Source organism: Manacus vitellinus, unplaced genomic scaffold, assembly GCF_001715985.3.
Source record: "Manacus vitellinus isolate BGI_N305 unplaced genomic scaffold, ASM171598v3 scaffold_10_pilon, whole genome shotgun sequence".
NCBI classification, from domain to species: Eukaryota; Metazoa; Chordata; class Aves; order Passeriformes; family Pipridae; genus Manacus; species Manacus vitellinus.
Window position 1 is genome coordinate 6,141,293 of NW_021938838.1, and position 13,000 is coordinate 6,154,292.

The following is a 13,000-nucleotide window of genomic DNA, read 5'->3' on the forward strand; positions in this document are numbered from 1 at the left end:
AAAAATAGAACAATTGCCGGATGCAGGTAGATAAAATTTTTCCCATGGGACAAAAATTCCATAGAACATGCTGATTTTGCAAAACTAAAACCTTTCCCAGGAATCTGTCGATTCAGTTTAGCAGGGAAGAAAAAAAATTATAAATTGAATTGTGTGGAGGTTTGTTGTTTTTTTTTTGTTGTTGTTATTTATTACTCTGAAGAATTAACAGTAAAAGAAATGTCACTGGTAAGACATAATTCCTACAGCTCTTTATACATATAGAAATAGTGTATAAAAATCAACACAAAATGGTTTGGTTGTGAAAAAAGCTTTGCTATAAGCATCACGACTTTTTGTGTTGTGGGGTTTTTTTTTCAGTTTGGAACAAAGCAAACTTGGAATTACAGCTTTATAGAAAAACTGAGGTCAGAAGGGACATCTGAAGGCCCCGTGGTAGAAGCTCAAAGCAGAGCTGATTTCTGAGTCAGATCAGGCTGTGGAGGATCTTGTCCCCACGAATTTTGAAATTCCACAAGAACTGTGATTCCACAGCCTCTCTGGATCCCTGTTCCACTCCTTCCCCACCCTCTTTGAGAGCATATTTTTTCTCCTTTAGGTTTGATCAGAATTTCCTTTTTTTGTAATTTGTGACAGTCTCCTCTGGTGCCGTGCCAGGAATTTAAGCTGGAAAAGGATAAGCTCGGGGGATTCTCCTGTCTGGGCATCCTGGAATTCAAATCCCTGTTTATGCCCGGGAGGTCAGTCAGCAAGAACAGCAGGGCTGGGGAAGGCAGGATGTTGTGGTGATGAGGAAACTCATTGTGTTGATTTGCTTTTTAACTTGTTCTGTGAAGCATCATCTGGAAAGGAATCCTCATCGCCCCGAAAAGGCAAAGGGGCTAAATGATGGGCAGTCCAATACTGGCAAATCTTTGAGTTCTAATTGCTCTTGTATTTTCCCCACCTGGTGCTCCCTCACCATCTTTACCCTCCCTCCTCACTGCCATCCTTCAGGAAGCCAGTCTTTAGCAGTGGCTCAGCAGTGCACATCACTCCAGGGACATGGGGATGCCTCTTGGCCTCACTATCATGGGCAGGAAACGGGAAGCCCGGGGCTCTCTCACCCTTCTGCCGTGGCTCTGGGTTCTGAGTAAGTGGATGATGTGAAATGTTGGGTTTTTCATTTCCTTCAGACCCATAGCATCCTTTTCCCTGATTTTTTAGCACTGGATGGAACTGGAAAACAACAGCCAGGGCAGGGCCTGATGTCTGAGGACAAGGTCACAACTAAGTTGGTTTCCTGAGTGCACGAGGAGAGGTGACTGCCCGACACAGCAAAAGCTGGGGAAGGACCAAGCCCTCAGATTATTGTTTAACTGGTTGAAATGGGAGACCAGAGCACATCATAAAAGGCAAACAACTTACAGGGTTCCTTGGGGGCTTGATGCAAAATGCCGTTGCTGCAATTGCACTTATAAGAAGAATAAAAAACCAAAATAGGTTGTTTGGGGTGTCTTGTGACATAACAGAACTTTACACTGGGCAAACATAAGGCAGCACCTCTGAGGAAGGCTCTGGCTCACATTAAGCACCCTGCTAATCAAAGGTTCCACCTTGGTGCACATTTTGACACAGCAGTGATAACTTCTTTAAACAATGAGTATTTTCTGAAGTTGTGGCTGTGTTTAAAAACTTCCATTATTTGAAATACAGTCAAAATTCTATAAAATGTAAGTCCTATTACCCTCTTATCTTATGGATGTATGGGGGAGAAAGAGAGTGACTAATGAATAAACTGGAAAGGCTTTCAGGTCCTGTTTTCTGGCACTTTGAGCTGTTGGACAGTACATGACACCTTGCACATTTTTCACTTTGTTGATTTTCCTGCCTGTGAAGTGACATGAAAAGCCTGAAGATTTCCTGTCTGACACAGATTGTTCATCTGATGGGAGACTGGTGTTTCTCCTTGATGTAAGGCACAGCTGAAGGAACGGCAGCACAACCAATTCTCAGGAGAGCCCAGCTTGGGTGGCTTTCCACAGGGACACAGCAACTCAAGTGGGATGCTCATATCACTCAAGGGCCAGAAATACCTGACCAGAAACACCTGCTGAGCAAAGGTGTCAAAATGTTCCTTCCTGACCTTTAAAAAAATAGATTCTGAAGGCTGGACAGAACATTTTCAGCAATTATAAAATGAAGATGGCAAATAAATTAACAACTCAACTACCGAAGTGCCTTCCATGAACAAAGACAATTCTTTAGAGTACCTAATAAAACACAAACTCTTATCAGAATGGGATATGATATTACACTCAGGCCCACTCAAGATATAAGTGTATTTAGACACATGAGGATACACCAGTAGAGAGGATTTTCTGTTAAAGTGGAGCAGACAAAAGATTCCTCAGTTCCTTAGCCTTGTTACTGCCTTTAAGAGCTGCAGGAAGGCAAAGAGGACAGCTCTTTTTGTGGCCCAAAATAAGTTGAAACCACCCTCAGACAGATCTGAGTAGGTACAAGGACATTACAGGGTCAGTGGCAAAGGTGTGGAACAGAGCAAGGAAATTCAGGGGTCTCCAGATGAGTCTCAGTGATGGTCACAATCGTATATCACACACCTCTGTCACTCGTGTTGGGCTGATAGGCTGGAGTCCTGTATCCTGCAGGAATGAGAAAGGGACTGAAATCATCAAAAAGGGGTTTTCCACATTCAGCTTCTCTTGTTCTGCTTCTTTTGAAGAGGACTGTGGGGTATTGCATTATTTCCACCTTTGTAGAAAAATTTTATCATACAAAGAGTCTTATTAAGTAATGCCCTGCTGGGATTGAGTTACAGGGGTGGGTTATCTGAGCACTCCAGAGTGCTCTGAAAATAGAAGAGGGAAAATGCTTCAATGAGGGAGAAAATACACGTCTGTAAATGTTAATGTGAAATGTCCTGGAGTGTTAGAGCCAGAGAATTGTGGCTATTGAATTAACTTGCCCACTAAAAATACTCTAGTCAACTCCAAATAGTCTCCTCTACTCAATTTTGTTTCCAAAAGCTTCTGAAGATTTTATCTTTGAAACCAACTTTCCTTTCATCTTCTGCTTTATCATCTTTGGTGATTATTTTGGAGCCAGTTCTTAATTTTTTTTTCCTGAACCCATTTCATTCCTTGTCAGACTGGCTCACATGTAACCATTGCTGTGTCTGCCATTGAGAACACACATTGGTTGTGGGTGTCAGATGCAAACACCTAGAGACAAATTTCTGATTATGTAGTCATAGTCTCCCTCCAGTGCAGTGTAAAAGTATCCCTTTAAAATCCAGAGTGCTGTAGATTTATGTCAGAGCAATGACTGAATCCTTGTCTGGGCACTTAGAACCTCTTCAAGGTGAGCTGGCAGAACTCTCTGGGTGTGCTGGGCAGCTGGAGTGCCAGGGCAGCCCTTGTCGGCTGTGGTGATGTGAACAGGGTGTGCTTTGAGCAGTTTGGTTTGATTCTGTGACCTGTGGGTGTGCAGATGATGCTGCCATCCCTCCTCTGTATCATTTTCTCACTGGTTTTGTGTGGTGGAGGGAGAGAACAATTGAGTAAAGGCCACTAAGGATATTTCTCCTAATTGCTCAAAATTAATCTGGAACTTGGGAGAGGAGATAATTCAAGTCTCTGTTAAAATTACATATTGCTCCTGAGGGGAATGATCATTTCATTTTGATGAACTATGTTGAGAACTTTGGGTTTTATATGTGTCTTCAACAGTTTGGGGATCACTTACTGATCCCTAAATGTATCAATGTCCAAACAGATTATCACAAGCACTGAAGTTAGAGAAAATTAAATGTTAATTTAGAGGTTCTGTGTCTTGTGAATTCAGCTGCCTCTCTCCACTGATCCATGGGTGAACCAAAGGAAATAAAAGCTGGACACAAAGGTGATCCAATCTGTGCCATCGCTTTCCTCTCGTGCACTGGGATACAGGTGTACAGGAACTACATAAACTCTGCATGTCCTCTCCTTTATCACTGGGTAGCCAGCAAATATAGAAAATATGGATCTTCTTTAAAGCTTTTCTCACAGGACTGATGGTTGAAGAAAAAAAAATCATCACTTCTACATTCTTTAGTTAACCTGAAAAATGGCTTCATTGTGTAGATTATTTTTCAAGGAACTACATCACAGAGGAGATTACAGCTACTAGAGCAATCCCACCAGTGGAGATGACCCTTTGCCAATATTAAGCACCTCCTGAAGTTAATAGAACGCTGTCACAGGGAAAGGAAGGTGTAAAACACAACTGTGCTGCAGTGGTGAAGCTGTCAAAGAGCACTGTAATACATCCCTTTTAGTGATTGCTTCTTCCTGAGCCCACCAAGTTGAACATCTTGGCTTGGTGATCTTGCTGAGAAACACCATTTAGATTTAATAGATGCCCAGCATGCCCATCCTTTCTGTACCACTCACTGCTTGAAAACTAGTCCAGGACACCTGGCCCTGTGCTCTGCACTAATCTGAGCTTGTTTTTAACCAGCACGGCGGGGAAGCTCCGCGGCATCGCAGATGTTTGCTCAGTGCTCTGTGCCACTGGTTCATTGTGGGGAAACCAAATGTACCTGCTAGTGTGAGGGGAGGTAGAGGGAAGATTCTGAATCAAATTACCCTTCCTTTTTGTACTTAATTAAGAACACAATCTCGCCCGAGGCTGAAAAGCTTTGGCTTCAGTTTGCACAGACACATTCTACGTGTCTTCCTGTCCAAATTTTTTACCCTTGCATATTACAGCAGTACCTCTGTATCTGGGCCTATAAATAATGATGGCAAAAAGCTTATTGATTTCAGCTGAGCAGGAGCCAGTAGAAGCTGATTTTACCTGGCCAGTGTTCTTTAACAGATGTAGCTCAGTAATAATTCATGTAGTTGAATCCAATATCAGACCATGAATGCACAATAAAACCCAATCATAGTTCTGAGTCCTTTTTTCCTCTCTGCTTAATCAAGAGGAACAGAGAGAATGACCAGATGACCTGTAATAAAAGGGGTTTATAATTTCTTTGGCACTTCATTGCTGAAATGAACATCATCTTTCACTCTGGAAGAGTGAGAGGGTAACACAACACCCTATTACTATTTATAAGCCATTTTCTTTGGTGATGCTTTTACCACACCACATTTGTAACTGTTGAAACATAATCTGGACCAGAAAGCCTAGAATGAAAAGGTGGTTGTTCTGTAGAAGAGGATAGTGAGGTACAATTTCAATCAAGGGATAACAGAGCTTATATCAGATGACAGCAGGAGAGGAGACGTTGCTGTGTTTTACTTGCACAAAGGAATTTGTGGAGGTACATTAGTTAATCACTGCAGCAACATACAGGGTGTCCAGCCACAGGGAAGCTGAGGGGAGACAGATAAGAGTTCATCAGTTCTGTCTTGGAAAATACTGGAGGTCCCTGGGAGGGCCTGAGTACTTTCATATCTCAGGTATTTTCAGGCTTCATGGAGGTTTATCCCAAATCCATCTCATGTACCAATTGATCTCATACACCAGGCTGCTGAAGTTGGAGATCTCTGTCTCTTCTTAATGTTCAGTGATTTCTGAATGTAAACTATGGATGTGTCTTTCTCCCTTCCTTGAAATAGTGTGGAAGGGCAAATCTGGCTGTGGATCCTAATTCTGAGTTTCAGGCCTATCTGTGATTTATATTGGTCCATAGTGCTTGTAGCATGAAAAGTGCTCTGTTCCTATTCCATCTCCCATATCTCTGATTCAATGTAAACCACATTTCCCTCACAAAGAACCTTTCAAAAGCAAAGAATTTCAAAAATCACTGCTATGAATGACCCAAGAACCTACATAGTAAAGAAGTCCCCAAATGGTCTGTCCTCATTGCAGATTTGTTTGTTAGCTTGAATTTCTTGGTCCAGCAATGGGTCAATTTTCACACACTAACAAAAAGATCTTTTGTCTTCTCAAATATGTGTGAATTTCACGGAATCCTTTTAGGAAAAAGAAAAGCATATCTTTATTTTCAAAGTGCAGCATGCCAGAACCAGTTCCTTTGAAAACATCCTCGTCTCTAACGTGTTTTTCATTAGGAAAATGTATTCCCAAACTGATATTAGTACCAGTTTTCAGGAACCACTCAAGTGTGTTCCTGCCTTGACATCTGTTGGTATAAATAATGTAGCAAAATTCAGAAAAATTATTTCTATATATTTAAGCAGACCTGTAACTGGGTAGTAACTCTGACAACCTGCTTGTAAATGCAGAGCTGTGCTCAATTTGAATACTAAACCCAGCACAGAGGAACAAAATAATTATTGCTGGATCACACTTGCAGATTGGATTTACAAGTTGCAACCAAATAAAGGAAAGAAATGTCAGATTGGCACGGAAGTGTCACCAGGGAGCAACCTCAGGAACAGTGAAACTTGGAAAGGAAGTTTACAGTGAAAGCTGTTTTGTTGTTGTGATTTACATTTTCAATAAAGCTAAACCCCAGGAGAATTTTGGCCTGTGTGGAGTGTTTGCAGGCTGGTGAAAGCAGAATAGGGACTTGCTCCTCTAACCAGATTTTAAAACTCACCAAAAAAATAATCTTGTGGAATGGAAAGCCGAAAACTGTGCATTTATGTTAGGGATACTTGCAATAATAGGGCAATAATAATTGACAGTTGTCCTAACCGGACTCTTCTGACCTTAGTTTAAGACTTAATTGTTATCATTTCCCACAGGATTTGCTATGCAGAGTAACCAGTGAGCAACCTCCTCCCCTTCCCTCATCTGCTGCCTACCGGATGGGTGAGTAACTCTCCTTCATTCTGCAAACAGAGATGGACTTGTTGGGAGCAGTTTAAAGGATTGTATGGAAAAGACAGAAAGTTTAGCAAACATTTCACTGCTTGTACTTCAGTTTTGAGCATTGTGCCCTCATGCCTTGAGTAAAGGGTCCTACTTTATGGTGTCCAAAGCAAGAGTGTAACCAGGACCTCTCTACCCAGCTCCACAGATGCTATTTGGGGTGGCTGCTCTGTTTTGTCCCTCTGTGTTAAGTGAAGGCTTTGTGTTCTCCTGCTGTTTAACCTGTTCAGAGACTTTCATGTATCAGTCTGTTGAGAGGAAACCTCGGTGATCTGCAGGCAGGTTCTGAGCTGTTTGTCTGGGGTGGCAGAGTGTGCCAGGAGGGCAGAGCTGGCAGCTGGGGGGCAGTGACCACTTCCACACCTTCTTTTAATCTGCCCTTACATTTCTATCACAACTTTTTCCCAGCACATCTTGCAGACTCTTTTTTAAATTTCGGTCCAACGTACACTAAAATCAAACTTTCTTGGTTTCTTGCCTGGTTTACAGTTAAGGGAATGAGCTTATGCTGGTTTGATTTAATTCCACATCAATTCTTAAATACTTTTCCAACTGCAAGACTCCAGCTTTTCTGGCTCTACTGAAAGTAGCATTTGGCATAAGTCATAAACCCTCCTTCAGACAACTTAATCTGTTCAAAATGGGGCTGAAGAGGAAAAAGAGTACTATAACAAACAAAAGCTTGTGTATCCTTATTTAAGGCTGAGAATCTTATCGCTGTGAGAGATGAGTTTTTTCTTTGGATCCCTCTAAGACTGTAAGACATTTCCATTCCAGCTGTTTGCTCAGTCCAGAGCAGAGATGGCTCACTTTTGCCTCACAACTGCAAATGCATCTGAGCTCAGTGAAAATACACTTTGAATTAGTTCTTGTGTTACTGCACCTGAGACAGTGAAGATGCTTGAAGTTCAGAAGAGAGATGAGATAAAATCTAATCATCTGTGCACTGCAGACAATTGTATTTCCCATTTGTTAAACCCAATCACTGGTGTTTCATTCAGGCATCTATTCCAAAAGAGAGAGTTCTTGCTTTGTGTAGTAAAAGACAGGTGAATGAGTCAATTGAGTCAATGGTTTTGTTTCTTCCAGAGGTTAATCACCTTCACTTATAAAAGCTCATGTCTACTTTGTTGTTTCAATCTGTCTGTCGTCAGCCTTTAGCCACTGATTCTTGTTCTGTCCTGCTGTGCTCAGCTACAAGACACCAGTTCAACCCCCAGCAAAACATCACCTTCTCTCCTCCCCTGCAGACCAGGCAGCCTGGTTCCCGTTTACAGCCTGATGCCCTATCCCAGTAGGTTTTGTTAATTGGATAATATCGTTAGTTGAATCTCCTCTATGTCCCAGGTCAGTGATTCTTGGGATATGCCATCCCATTCACTGCAATTAAATCAGCAGCCAGAGCAAAATGTGTTCAATTTATGACCGACTCCTCCGTGCGCTCGTGTAATAATCCTCAGATAAACTGATCATGAGATTGTACTGCTTAAAGCCACTGTTTATCTTTCCAAGCACTTAAGGCATTAAGTGTCAGTATGAGAGGAAAATGAAATGTTGGCAGAGAGTTTTCAGAAACAAACACGAACTGGAATATTAAGAAGCTCAGTGCAAGGAGGGCCGTGGAGCAGATTTATGGTTTCGTCTGAGAGGTTCAAGCTTTTAAATAAGGAAGATAAAGACAACAAATGTTGTAGCCTTTCTGATTTACGGCTCTGATGTAAGACATACCTACTGCTCTGTACAGATCATGGTTGAGATTCTTTATCAAATCACCCCATAATTGCATCCATCCTCACCCAGTGGCAGTGTGATTCTGGAAGCTTAAGGATTCTCCAGGAATCCTTGTGTGTTAGAAGGAAGATAGCCAGATTCAAATGCCTCCCGGAAAACAGCTTAAAAGAGAAGGAAAGTGCTTATTTCTCACTTAAAAAGTAGTTCTGTGATTCAGTCTGAAATGTTTTTCATCAGCCCTGTAATTCCACCTGAACTAAAAGTGTTGGGGAAAAATAAAGTCAAAACATTTTCAAACAGAATAAGGAACCTGGTGACAGCCAGCACATGGATATCGAAAACAGCTGCTTGTCTGGGTCATATAGGGAATATTGACACATAGATAAGGACACTGGAACCCTTCCACTGCAAAATACACAAGAGTCACTTTTCGTCTGGAAAAAAGAACAGTGCTTCTCTCTGTTCTTACAGGGTGTTTTTAATAGCCTATGGATAACAGAATAATTTGTGACTTTATGACACTAATATATTTTATGACATAGAGTTGTAGCTCTTCTTCTGAAAAAAATTGCTAGTAATTTTACTATAAAACTTTAGGGAGTTTTGTAGGATTTTTGCTCTTGAGATTGTAACAGCTTTTAGTTTCATTTTGATTTGGAACTCGGCAAAACTGAGACATTGAAATCTTAAGTAAAATACATTTTAATGCTCTTTGTTATGATAACACACCCTTTGTTGTTACACTGGAGACGGAAGAGAGCTGAAAGTTCAGACTTTATCACAGCCTGCTCTGAGTCATTCTGAGCCCTGTATTCTCTAGCAAGACTTCACAAAAGTTCCCTCACGTAAAACTTTTCTTGGCGTGTAGTGACCCAGAAATCCCTGTGCGAAGGCAGCATTCACACCTTGCTTAGGGGTGATCTCACCACAGCTCCTTTGCTCTCACAGCCTGACTCCTCTGAGGGCACCCCTGAGACCTGTTTGATTTCTGATTTTGGCAAAACACTTCTTCCCATGAAAACCAATGTCAGAATTAACTTCGGTGGGACAAGATTCAACTCTTATTATTTTTAAATCGTGTCACTAATATACTCATTGGAGCCTTGCCCTGGGTGTAATAAAACCTGGTTTAAATTGCTGAAGGGCTCAGCTGCTGCCTCCAACAGCTGCATGGTTGTAATTTGCCAATAGGATGTATTACATCCTGATTACAGTTTCTGTTGAGTGATAGGCCAAAATTACAAGGCAGAAATGTGGCTAATCATGATAAAGGAGATAAGTCTATTCATCCACTGCCCGCATTTAATATTTGCAGAGCAGATGCTGTTTGTTCCCTTCAACTGCATTTACATGGAAATGCACTCCCATTCTGAAGATGTCTTAAGGTTAATGAAAAACTTTATTGGACATTTGGATGGGGGAGAGAGGGAGAAAGATGAAATATCTTGGAAGGTTTCTCTTGGCTTCCCAGCCCAGATAAACTCACACAAATCAACCAGTCATTGTAAGAAAAGCAAAGTGAGCTACTCCAGGCCAGAAACAGATGTCTGTGAAAGTTTAAGTCTCATGTTTTTGGCAGATGGATTGGCAGCATAGGTGTGAGTCACACTAGGAAAGGCTGTACCACTCCAGGGATTAAGGCTGGAGTGGGCTGTGCATGTCATTTATTGCCCTTCTTCCCACCAAGCAACAGAGCCCTTCAGGCTGCAGTTAAACCACCTCTGGTGTTTTGGCTCACTGGGCCATAAAACCAAGCCTGAGATCTCAGAATCACAGGCTGGTTTGGGTTGGAAGGAACCTTAAAGCTCATCCAGTCCCACCCTCTGCCATGGGCAGGGACACCTTCCACTAGCCCAGGTTGCTCCAAGCCCCAACCAACCCAACCTTGGACACTTCCAGTGATGGGGCAGCCACAGCTTCCCTGGGCAGGTTAGGGCTGCATTAACACGTCGCCACCATAATAGACCAGAGAGGTCCCAGAAGTGTGAGATTTGTGAGTGTAGGAAATCTCACTTACAGCTTAATAATAGATGCGTTCCACAAGCGTGTGGTTGCAGTTTGGGGGAGCCTGTGGGAGACCCCCAGTTCCTGCTCTCAGCCCCATCTGAGCTGCCCCAGGCTGCAGGAGATGCAGTGCCAGCCCTGAGCAGAAGAGCATCCACCGGGAACAGGGAAAGAAAACGAGCTCGTCAGACCCGGAGCTGAGTTTACAGCCCGAGCAATGTCCGTGTTTGTGCTGCGTGTGCAGCACTGATCTGAGCTGCTCTAGTACCCTGACACACAAAATATCTCGTGTCTCCCCTCCGCCCCTCTGTGCATCCCTCTGCTCCGGTGCCTTGTTGCTAAATAACTGCCACAACTCCGGCTGGAGGGATTAGATCACCCCGGGGGTGCTCACAGCACAGCCTATTTATCGCCAGGGGTAATCTGGCATTACAGACTCTGGCATTACACTCTCCCCGGGCCAGCCGCTATAAAAACCCGGGCAGAGCCCGCGGCGTTTCCAGGGGCCGGTCGTGCCGCCGGCGTTGCCTGGCTCAGCTATTTTCTATTCTCCAAAGCCCTGCTTACTCCTGGGATGGAGAATTTGCTGCTCACGTGTTGCAGGCTGCTCTGACTCACGGCAGCCTGGCTGTCTCCACGCTCAAAGCACGATTTTGCCCCTGGGTACCTAGCCTTTCTCTCCCCGGTCTCCTAAATGTGTCTGGGGGGAGTCACCCATTCACTCCCTCCCTTCCCACCATCTGCCTGCGCTGCTTAACAACCCCCCAGTTGGGGCCGCCTGAAATGAACTCATCTGCTGCGTGATTCTATTAATCAAGGAGGTTTTGGAGGATATTTCTCCCGGCTCTTTTGCTCCGTCCTTGCTAAAAGTGGAGTCTGCCCCTCGCACTCGTAATGGGGAGGGATAGAAAATCCTCTGGCAACGCCAAATATGAAGCAGCCACTGAGCCACGACACGAGGGAACGGCAGGCGCCTGTAACGCAGCCCTCTGTGCAGCAGCAGGTCTTCAGAGCCTGAGGAAAGGGCTGATGAGGCAAAAGCAGGTTTAAAACACCAAATGGACACAACTTAGGGCACCTGACTGTATAAAAAATACATTTAAAATGACAAAGGAAGTGCATGTCTCCTATGGTCATTAGCACAAATCCCGGGATGGAGTGTTATCAGCGTGGCTGTGATAAGACGAGGAATGCATTGAGTCCCCAGCAGGGCTGTGGGGCCCTGGAGCACATGGGCTGCTGTTTCTGCTCCAATTCTATGATGAAAGGCCCTTTCCTTAGCAAGAATATTGTGCCCCAGGAACAACAGTGTAGTCTGGTTTATACTAATGCAGTAAAAATACAATTTTGAGGAAGAATTTCCTCACTGAAAGGGTTGTCAAGCATTACAGGGGCTGCCCAGGGAAGTGGTGGACTCACCATCCCTGGGGCTGTTCAAGAAACTGGATGTGGCACTCAGTGATATGGTTTAGATAACAAAGCAGTGTTCAGACAAAGGTTGGACTTGATGATCTTGGAGTTCTTTTCCAACCCTAATGATTCTATGATTCCAATCTTCCTGAAACACTGTGAACTCCTGATTAGCAGTGTTAGAGTACAAATAGGTACTCTTAATTCCTTCTTTGTTTCCACCACTCCTGGTACAAAATACAGTCCATAGCAGAGTCCCTGATACCTCTGAGAGAGACCATTTCCAGTTTGTGTTGTGGTGTTGAGATATGCCAAGTGTGAGATCCCAAATGCACCACAAATAATTGGTCTTGCGCTTTTACTCTTCATGTCCCAGACTTTCTTCCGCTCAATTTTTGCCATTTTTTTCTTGCATTCTCACTTATTAACACAGGAGGAGAATGCCTGCAAACACTGTGGGATAAATACTTTTCCAGCCGAGTGGGAGCAGACCCCAGAGATGAGTTTTAGCTGCAGAGCAGATTGGGAGTTACACCAGGCTTGTGGAACCCCTGGACTAGCTGACCTGCTCCTATCACACACATAAGGGTTTGACATAATACCAATAACATCCCTCTCCTGAAGGAAATTAAGACCATTCAGTAATGCTGAACTATAACCAACATTTTAAAAACAAAGCCGTTTAATGACTAATTCAGATTCCTCCTCCAGTAATCTCCAGAATGAGGAGTACAGAGGGAGGGAAGCATTGAATTCTTGAAACACATATTGCCCCAAACACTCCTAGGCAGCCCCCTGGGATGTGCATTCATCAGCTTGGGCTGGGGTTGGGACTGAGTGTGTTTCCAGAACATTCTTTGTGACGAAGATAATCTTTCATTTGACTGAGGGTTCGACAAGCACGGACTTGATTAACTTGGCTGTTGCAGAGTTGTCAGAGGAACAGGACTGTACAAACAAGAATTCCCCAGTGGGTATCCAAGACCCAACTGCTCTCCAGTGAGGCCAGAGACACACCAGCAGC